The 9,882-nt window shown below is 40.8% G+C and overlaps 1 long non-coding RNA gene across 1 annotated transcript; it reads left to right on the top strand.

Moving 5' to 3' along the window:
- The first annotated feature begins 5,012 nt into the window (after positions 1–5,012).
- LOC121757208 lies at positions 5,013–6,566 on the top strand. The gene is made up of 2 exons (XR_006041182.1): positions 5,013–6,277; positions 6,375–6,566. It is a non-coding gene; the product is annotated as an uncharacterized LOC121757208 (long non-coding RNA).
- Positions 6,567–9,882: the final 3,316 nt, after the last annotated feature.

The raw sequence follows: 9,882 nt of genomic DNA, 5'->3' as shown, positions 1-9,882 counted from the left end.
ACAAGCCAACGATTGTGAGTCAAAGCTTCTAAAGAGGATACAAGACCACAATTCAGCTTAAACAAGCAGTTCGTCTGAAACGAACTGCAATAAGCCAACGATTGTGAAGTCAAAGCTTCTAAAGAGGATACAAGACCACAATTCAGCTTAAACAAGCAGTTTGTCTGAAACGAACTGCAATAAGCCAACGATTGTGAAGTCCAAGCTTCTAAAGAGGATACAAGACCACAATTCAGCTTAAGAATCAAGCACTTCGTCTGAAACGAACTGCAACAAAAGTCCGATTCACGCGATAAAACTTGCCTGAATTAGGACAAGGGAAAGTCCGATCCACGCGATAAAACTCGCCGAATTAGGACAAGGGAAAGTCCGATCCCCAAATTAGGACAACGGAAAGTCCGATCCGAGCGATAAAACTCGCCAAATTAGGACACAAACCAAGTCCGGTCAAAGAAGAGTTTACTTCATAAGACCGAGGACAAATATCAACTTACCCCGTACCTTTATCCAGAATGCCGAAGTGACTCGCTTCGCCGAAGTGATTCACTTCGCTTTTCGGAGGGGGTAGTGATGGAGTACGTACTAAACAAGCCCAACAGCAGTAAAGCCCATCAGCCTAAAGCCCAAGAAAGAGTATCAGTTCGGCATGACTAAAGAGTTCAGTTCGGCACAACCAAAGAGTTCGGCCCCAGCCTACAGCTCGGTAAAAGCCAACCAATCAAACTCTGCTCTCAGGTCGGCATCAAGCTCTACTCTCAGATCGGAAAAAGCTGCTCGGCAATAGTTCAGCAGTTCGGTCTCAGTATTCGACCGAACTGGAAGATAGTCAACTCATGCAGGATAGTGGACCAAGTACAGAGATAGTGGACTCATGCAGGATCTCATGCAAGATAGTGGACCCATACAGGATCTCCATGACCTCCACGACATCCACAACCATCATTAGTGGTGATGCAAGCCACGATCTTAGTTCAATGTATAAATAGAACTTAGATCAGATAGAAAAGGGTTAAGTTCTAAGAGCTCTCTAGACATAAAAGATCATATAGCAAGTCTGTATTGTAAGCTGTAAAAAACAGATCAAGCAATACAACTCTGCCCTCTTTTCTTCCCGTGGACGTAGATTTACCTCAGTAAATCGAACCACGTAAATCTCTGTGTCGTGATCTGCATTTTCCTGCATTCATCACTATCAAAAATTCGCCAAACCATCAATACTCATCTGTATCCGTTTTGATTTAGTAATGCAATTCCTTTCTTTCTGAAAATCACAGTCTTCTCTCTCAATTACTTATTCTTACCTCTTAGCGTCGATTCTCCGATCTGGTTTTAAATTAGCCAACAGTTACAATAAAGAAATACGAATTGGGGAAGTGGAATGAGATATACTATTTTTGAGGAGAAGATCATATCTGCTGAAGTGGCCTACCAAGGCTCAATTATCATTAGAGTAAGGCAAGAGATATCTGGTAAACTCACGAGCCATTCGCTGAATGACAAAAGTGACGAGTTGTGAAACTGAATGCAATGACTCATTAAAAAGAATAAAATGATTATGTGGTTCAGTCATAAAATCTACCTCCACGAATAGAAAGGGACCTGTTTATTTTTTCAATCAACCAAATAATACAAATCAAAAATATGAAGGTATCTCAAGAACAAGAGAAATAAGTAGTATACAACAAGATTTGTAAACACTTAACCAAAGAAATTACTTCCTCCGTCCCCCATTAATTGGCACCGGTTTACTTGACACGCGTTTTAAGAAATATAGTGGAAAGTGGGTACAAAAACTTAATAGAATATGAGTCATACTTTTATATATTAATTTAACAATAAAATGTGAGTGAAATGAGTTAGTAGGATGTGAGGTCCATTACCAAAAGTAGTAAAAAGTAAGGGTGTCAATTAATTAAGGACGGACGAAAAAAAAAAATTGGTGTCAATTAATGGGGGACGGATATCATGATTAAAAAAGGAAATAAAATATATGTTATATATCTTTTTTAATTATTATATTTGTATATGTTATATATATCGTTATTATTGAGCCCATTATAGCTCTCTAATTGAATGGGAATTTGAAAGGGTTATCTACCATAAACATTTTGTTATGATCTTTTCGTAACTGCTCATTTTCCTTTATTCTCTTAGTTTAAAATCAAAAGCTTTTCACTTCATATATTAAAATTGCAATAAAAACCATGATATGATTTTCCTTTATTCTCTTAGTTTAAAATCAAAAGCTTTTCACTTCATATATTAAAATTGCAATAAAAACCATGATATGATTTTATAATAATTCTAATGATATTTACGTTAATACTCTTAGAGCTAGTTTAATAAAAAAAATCTGATATAAGAAGATTTGCAAAGTAAGATAAGAAATGTAAGCTTATGTTGGGTTTTGGTTCCCCTTTACAGTGGAAGTCATGCATAATCAAATAAATCAGATCTACATATCTATTTGACCGATTATGAGATCAATTACTCACATGTTAAACAAACAATTGCATACAAGACGCACATAAATTCATGTAAAAGGAATTAAAACCTAAACATGAATGTCCTATGGTTTAGAATTACCAAACAGATTCTCTAAAGAATCGACGATTGCTTGCGCCTTTTCCACGTGATGTTCTTCGTACTCAACCACGAACCATCTAATCTGTATTCCGAACTCAGATAATGACCTTTGGGTGGGCAAAGCTTGTCAGAATCGAAAAGGACTTTATTAGAAAGAAGACAGAATATTAGTTCTATCAAAAACTGGTTTTTCCGTCCACTCCTAGAGGGGAGCACAAAAAATATGAGTTAAATTTCATTAAAACTCATTTCTAATATCCTTTTATATAGAGTTATGATGGGCCAGATTAGGGATCCATGGAAGTTGGACTTAGGCAAAATCTGTTGGACTTTTACTAATTAAATTGAGCCACAATTTAATTCAAATCCAAACATGATATTATTACCATCCACTATAGTATAATAGTATTGATTGCCCGTCCAATCCCTAATTACGAGTAATCCGGGTTTTACCTCTTTAATTTATTATTTCTAGTGTTTAAGGCATAAATATCCATTAATTAATTTAAGTATGTTATTTGACTTTAATTAATATTTATTTCCAAGAGTTGTCTAGTTCAAAATCTTTATTTATTATTCTAAAATAAATTTCAACCGGCAGAGTTTCTGAATAATAAAACACTTTCCGAACACCTCTTGAGGATGTTAACAAACTGGACCTACCCAGCGCAAGATTCATTGCAATAACAATACTAGCACATCTACACATTGATCACCACTACCCAAGATATCATGATTCTAGGATTGTGAAAAATCTGCACCATTTGATAAATCAAAGTAGTGCATAATCAATATCGTATGTTCAATGTTATGTCAACAATGATTAAGAAATAACAATCACCGAGACCTCGTCTTTCAGTAAATAGCAAGAAAGACGTATCTCAACTGTTAGATCCTTTAGTGCTATACCACACCAATGTCGTTTATTTCCTAAGGTAAGGAAACATGCGGACTGACACTGCAACCTTTCACGATAGGTAGTCAAGGCCTATCTAGGTTGTGAAATTCTATTTCTCTTCTACAAAGAACGGATTGTGTCACCTTCTGTGAACGTCGTTCACGACCAGTCTACTATGTAGAAGAATTAGACTTTTTGCTTCTCATACATTTAAATGTTTGAGAAACATCTTATAAATGCATAAGCAAACACCAATGCGGTAAAATTACTTCTTCTCGTCTTGGGTTAAAAGTGGATTGTATAGTTTATTGTATACAAGCAATTCTATCCGTGCAACTTGTTTGAAATATGCTTTTCAGTATACAAATCCTAACAGCTTCGTGTTAAGATAAGCTCAGATGAGGGTTTTTTCGTTGTTGTTTGGTAGACAAGAAATGAGGCACAAAATGCTATCTGACCAAATTTGTGAGATACATCTCCATGTACTTTGAGGAAAAAACGGCAGGCTTGGATGAGCCATAGAGGATAGCACATGCTTACAAGATAGAATAACTATGATACTAAACACTTGGAAATAGTCGTATAAGTATCTATATCTAGACATTACCACCTTATCAAACAGGTCGTATAGATAATTAAAATACTATGTAAGAATCATTAAATTAAAAAATAATTACAATTAAAATTATAATCGTTATTATAATATTAATATTAATACTATGAAAATCACAATAGTGAAAACCTAGATATTACTCCCCCCGTCCCTTAAATTTTGTCACATTTTGACTGGACACGGATTTTAAGAAATGTAATGGAAATTGAGTTGGAAAAGTTAGTGGAATGTGAGTCATACTTTTAAATATTCTATTCGTCCCATAAAAATATGTGTATTTAAAATGACACGAGAATTAATGCACAATTGGTAAAGTAAGCGAGATGAGGTGATTAGTAATTAAAGTAGGGTTAGTGGACAGTTGGACTCATATTATTATTAGTGTTTAATGAGTTATAATGGTGGACCATAGTGATATAAATTATAAATAAATTTATGTATATGTGTAATGAGTTGGGGCCTTGGGAACAACTTTCTATAGTTGGAAATGCCCATATTTTCATGGGATAGACGAAAATAGAATGTGTACATATTTTTATAGGACGAAAGAAGTGGAGTATTAGTTTTAAAATAAAATGTGAGTGAGATTGAGTTAGTGGAATGTACGGTTCACTATAAAAAATGATAAAAAAATGAAATGTGACAAATTTTATTGGACGGACGAAAATAGAAATATGTGACAAATTTTCAATGGTAAGAAATATTTTAGTACGTGGGACGGACGATAAAGAGTGGTATGAAATATTTTAGTATGTTTGATTCAATAGATAAAAAAATAATCTTTAAGAAAAATGGTAGAATACATGTTCTAGAAAATTACAATTTTTTAGGGCAAACTGCCCTAAAAGTCACAAACTATTGCCAAATTCCGGTTTTTCCCATGAACTAAAAAATTAGCGTGTAATATCACGAACTTATATTCGATTGCCGTTTCCCATGGCAGGTTTTCCGACTATGAAGCCAGCTGACGTGTCTTTTTATGAGGTCTGCTAAGTATGTGTTGAGCGGATGACGTAGATGCCAAATTTTAAGATGACGTGTCTTATCATCCTCCACCACTCATCCCTACTCTCTTCCTTACCGCCGCCCCCTCTCCCCCGACTCCGATCTCGGCCCCAACTCAACCATCACCGGAATTAGTTGACCTATTCTCTCTTTCCCCCCCCCCTCTCTCTCTACAAACCCAAAAACCCCCAAATCTCCACCGCTGCCGGAAGCAATAGGGAAAGGGGGAGATGGTAGGGAGGGTCTCCACTTTGATAGTTATGGTTCTTTTTCTTTTGGGCTTGTTGGATGAAAACAGAGTGTGAAAGACGACGGTTGCTGCAACGGGGGAGCCGGTGAAGGAGGTGGTGACGGTGGCGGAATTTGGAAACTCATCCGCGGAGGAACGTCGTGGAGGAAAGAATCCATATTCTCTACGCTTTTTTTGTCTCTTCTTCTTCTTCTTGCTAAAGAGAGAGTTCAAGAAGACTTTGTTGAATTCGCAGCCGCCACGTCTTCTCTCACTCTTGCTGCTTTTCTGTGCCAGCAACGGAGGTGGTGATGGCGGCGGTGGCAGCGGTGTCGCCACGTCTTCTCTCACTCTTGCTGCTTTTCTGTGCAAGCAACGGAGGTGGTGATGGCGGCGGTGGCAGCGGTGTCGCGATGGGATTTCTGTCTTCCACATGTTTATAAATATGTCTTGTACTCGACCTTTCCTTTTTCGCACTCTTTCCCGGCTCCATTTCTCACTTTCTTTGAATTCCGGCGGCGGAGCTTTCTCCGCCGGCGGCAGAGGCGGCTTCGGCGCCGAGACGGGATTCATCAAACCCAAGTTAGAATGCGAACATGTTGATTGCTTGGTTTCTCTTGAAGTTACATATAACTATTAAAGCAAACAGGTTATATCAACTATGGTGTCTATTTAGTGTTCTTGTCCGTGCCTAATTTTCCTTCAGTTAGAAGACAGTTTTGTTTAGATAATTTCATTGCCTTCTCTTAAGATTGCCATGAAAACGAATCTGATTGAACAGTACCGGATGGAAAGAGAGAGACAGCAGAAGGTACACAACTGCATTCCAAAACATAGTCAATAAATATGATGTTATATTTTCTTGGAGATTCTAAATAGTCATGAAGAAGCTCGTTTCTAAAGCGCAACCTATGCCGTATTTTGACAAGCCCTTCGTCCCCAGAAGGTCAGGCTCACTTGTACTCTCAATAGCAAACTAAACTGCATGTACAGAACCAAAGAACAGTAGCATAACGTCATGACTCTGTGCTCATTCGTGTCAGGTCTGAGAAGAATCCGACTATACCGAAAGAATCCAAGTTCAACTTACCTCTACAGAAGAAGATCAAATATAACCCGTCTTTGGATGACTTCACAACAGAATGCCGGTGAACAATGATTCGGATCATTCATTCTTTTATGTGTATATGTTTGCATTAATTAGTGAGAGGCTTGCAATTTTGGGTAGTGAAAAATGTTTTGTTTGGCACAATGGTGCGCCAGCTATATTGATTTCCTCATTCTTCCATTTTCACTGAGTTCTGATAGCACAGGTTCGGAACAAATGGTACTTATAGCAATTAAATGTGATTAAACGTAAACCTTTTGATCGTCTAAAGGATCCACGTGGCTAGCAACTTCTCCATGTGTCGAGTCTTTACTCAACCGTAATCTTCTAACCTATTTTCAAACTCACAGTTTGATACGGACGATTCTGTATCAGAGAACTCCGATGGCGATTCACCGGAGTATTCCGCGCCAATTAGGGTTGGCGGCGGCTTAAGAAACTTGGAAAAGAAGAAAGACGCGGAAAGTAGGAAATTTCTGTATTATTGAATAATAATTTCAATGCACAAAATCCCTATTTATATTATCTAAGGACCCTAGGTTTGGTTCGACTCGATCATTCCGGGAAAAAACCAACAAGAAAACCCAAAACGGAGCTTATACTCTAAATATTTAAATAATTGTTTGGAATAAGAAAAATAACTCAAAAAGGAAATATTAAAACAAATTAACTAATATGAAACGAAGTCTCCATATTTCACTGGCTTCTTCACTTGACGCCTCGGTCGTCCCGTCACTCCTTCTTATCTTGCTTCCTTTTCCATTTCTCGGCTTGCCTCAATATCTTCTTCTTCCTCGATTGTTCCTTCCTCTGAAGCTGCTTCCTTCTCCGTCTCTCTCGCCTCATCGAGTTGGACGTCATTGACTGACGTGGGGTGCTTCTCGTATCAACTCCCCCTTCCTTAAGACGATCTTTGTCCTCAAGGAGGCTCGGAAACCTGCACGAAACCCAGTCCAGTGGCTCCCACGAAGGTCCAGCCGCTGTGCCATCCGACCAATCCACCAGCACCTGATCGACAACTTCTCCCCCTTGCAAAGCCACACGCTTGTCCAGAATACGCGTGGTCGTAGAACCGGCCGATTCCCCACAACCTCACCTGGCAATTCCGCTACTGGAGCCAGCGATGCCCCCTCCATGAACACATCGTGGATCCGGGCGCCGTGGGGTAATTGCAAACGATACGCCACCGGTCCCACGCGCTCTGTCACCGTAAAAGGCCCAAAAAATTGCCTCGCCAACTTAGCTGACAGGGGCTTTGCGACAGAATGTTGGCAATATTGTTGAAGCTTCAAAAGTACCTTAACGCCGACTTCAAATTGAACATCACGACGATGCTTGTTAGCTGTGCCTCGCATCTTCTGTTGAGCGCACTCCAAGTTCCGCCGGAGCTCAACCAACACTACCCCTCTGTCACGGACCAACTCGACCACCGAGGGGTCGGTTCTCACCAACGACGGCTGCGCAGCCACCTAGGCTGGAGGCTCTCTGCCGTACAGAGCCTAAAAAGGGGACATGCCCAAACCCTCGTGATGGAAACAGTTAAGTGCCAATTCCGCCCATGGGAGGAAGTTTGCCCATTTGGACGGGCGATCAGCCGCGAAGGCTATCAAGTACTACTCCAGCCCGCTGTTTCTTACCTCCGTCTGCCCATCTGACTGGGGATGATACGATGTGGAGAAATGCAGACTCGTCCCACTAAGCATTAGCATATCTTTCCACACATCACTTAGAGCATCCGCAATGGCGGACTTCGATGCGGAATTCCCACGGACGTGGAGAAATTCTGTGGCGGACGTGCGCCATTAGGCCACACACGTGTGTATACGGAATTCGGAAGAGGACGTCGCAGGTCCGCGGCCTTCCACAGAATTCCGTCCTGACGTCCGCCATTGCGTGGACTGTCACGGAATTCCAGCCTTTGCATTAAATTTTTTTTTTATTTTCTATAAAATCGAACTTCATTTCATTCGCACCACTTGTTTTAACGAGTATCTCTCTCTCTAAATACCTTTCTTTCGAATCATCAATGGAGCACCACGATAGCGATTCTTCTCCCGCCTCGAGCGATTCACCGGTGCCGCATTTTCCCATCGGCAGGAGTCAATAATTTTAAAAATAATGTACTTTTTAAAATTAATTATGTATTTTTTTTAATGAAGTATGTTTTTTTTAAAATAACATGTGTTCGTTTTCTCCGTATTCGCGTCGAAATTTTAATTTCGTAAATTCTTTACTTCCGAAAATTGGTTAATTTGTGAATATGCGAATTTTTTTTATGTGGGAAGGAATTCCACAGGGGAATTCCGTCACTGTGCAAAGGGAATTCCGTATGACGTGGCAGAGCAGTGGAAAGTCCTTATAACGTGGCAATGGGAATTCCGTGGGGAATTCCGTCGGGACAACCGCACCACTGCGGATGCCCTTAGGAAAATTGGGTCCCGATCCGACACCAACGTCCTAGGAAAACCATGATGTTTCACTACTGTTTCGACAAACAACCGCGCTACACGCCAATGCATCAAACCGTACCAAGAGGGGTGCGAAGTGCGCATACTTAGACAATCGATCTACTGTCACCATTATCGTCGTGTATCCCTTGGACAGAGAAAGATCCACAATGAAGTCCATTGAAACACCCTCCCACACCTGCGCAGGCACAGGTAAAGGTTGCAACAACCATGTAGGCTTTTGCGTAAAGTATTTAGTCGTCTGGCAAGCGACGCAGGCAGACACAAACCTTTTCACGTCTTGATGCAGTCGCGACCAGTAGAATTGGGCTGCATTACGCTGCACCGTGCGGTCGACGCTCGGGTGACCCGCCTTAGGGGTACTATGGTGCTCATACAACAATGCGTCACGCAACGGCGAGGATTCCAATACATAGATTTGATGGTCAAAATAAATGAACCCGTCACAATAAGAAAGCCAAGGGTCAAGAAGAGGAAATTTTCTGACGGAGCTCGCACAGGGTGGGATTCTCGGCAGTCTCCTTTCTGAGGAGATCGAGTACATCCGGCATAGGATGAGCCATGGCCAAGAAGAGGTTCACGGCAGTCGCGTCCTCCTCATCCCACTGGGACAGCACCTCCGCCACACGGTTAGACGTGCCCGTCTTATACTCGATTGTGAACTTAAATCCCATCAACTTCCGGACATACAATTGTTGCTCCGACGTCTGAATAACATGCTGCAGAAGCTCCTTAAGGCTTTTCTGGTCACTCCGGATCACAAACTCCTTTCCTAGGAGATACTGTCGCCACTTCTGAACGGACTCCACAATAGCATAATGCTCTTTATGGTACGTCGAAGCACTAAGACGCTTCGGGCCCAGCTTCTTACTGAAAAAGGCCAGAGGGTGGCCATCCTGCATAAGCACCGCACCTATACCGAAATCTGACGCATCCGTCTCCAAGTAGAACGTCCGGGAAAAATCCGGGAGCCGA

This window comes from Salvia splendens, chromosome 12, assembly GCF_004379255.2.
Source record: "Salvia splendens isolate huo1 chromosome 12, SspV2, whole genome shotgun sequence".
NCBI classification, from domain to species: domain Eukaryota; kingdom Viridiplantae; phylum Streptophyta; class Magnoliopsida; order Lamiales; family Lamiaceae; genus Salvia; species Salvia splendens.
This window is presented reverse-complemented; position numbering and strand designations above follow the sequence as displayed.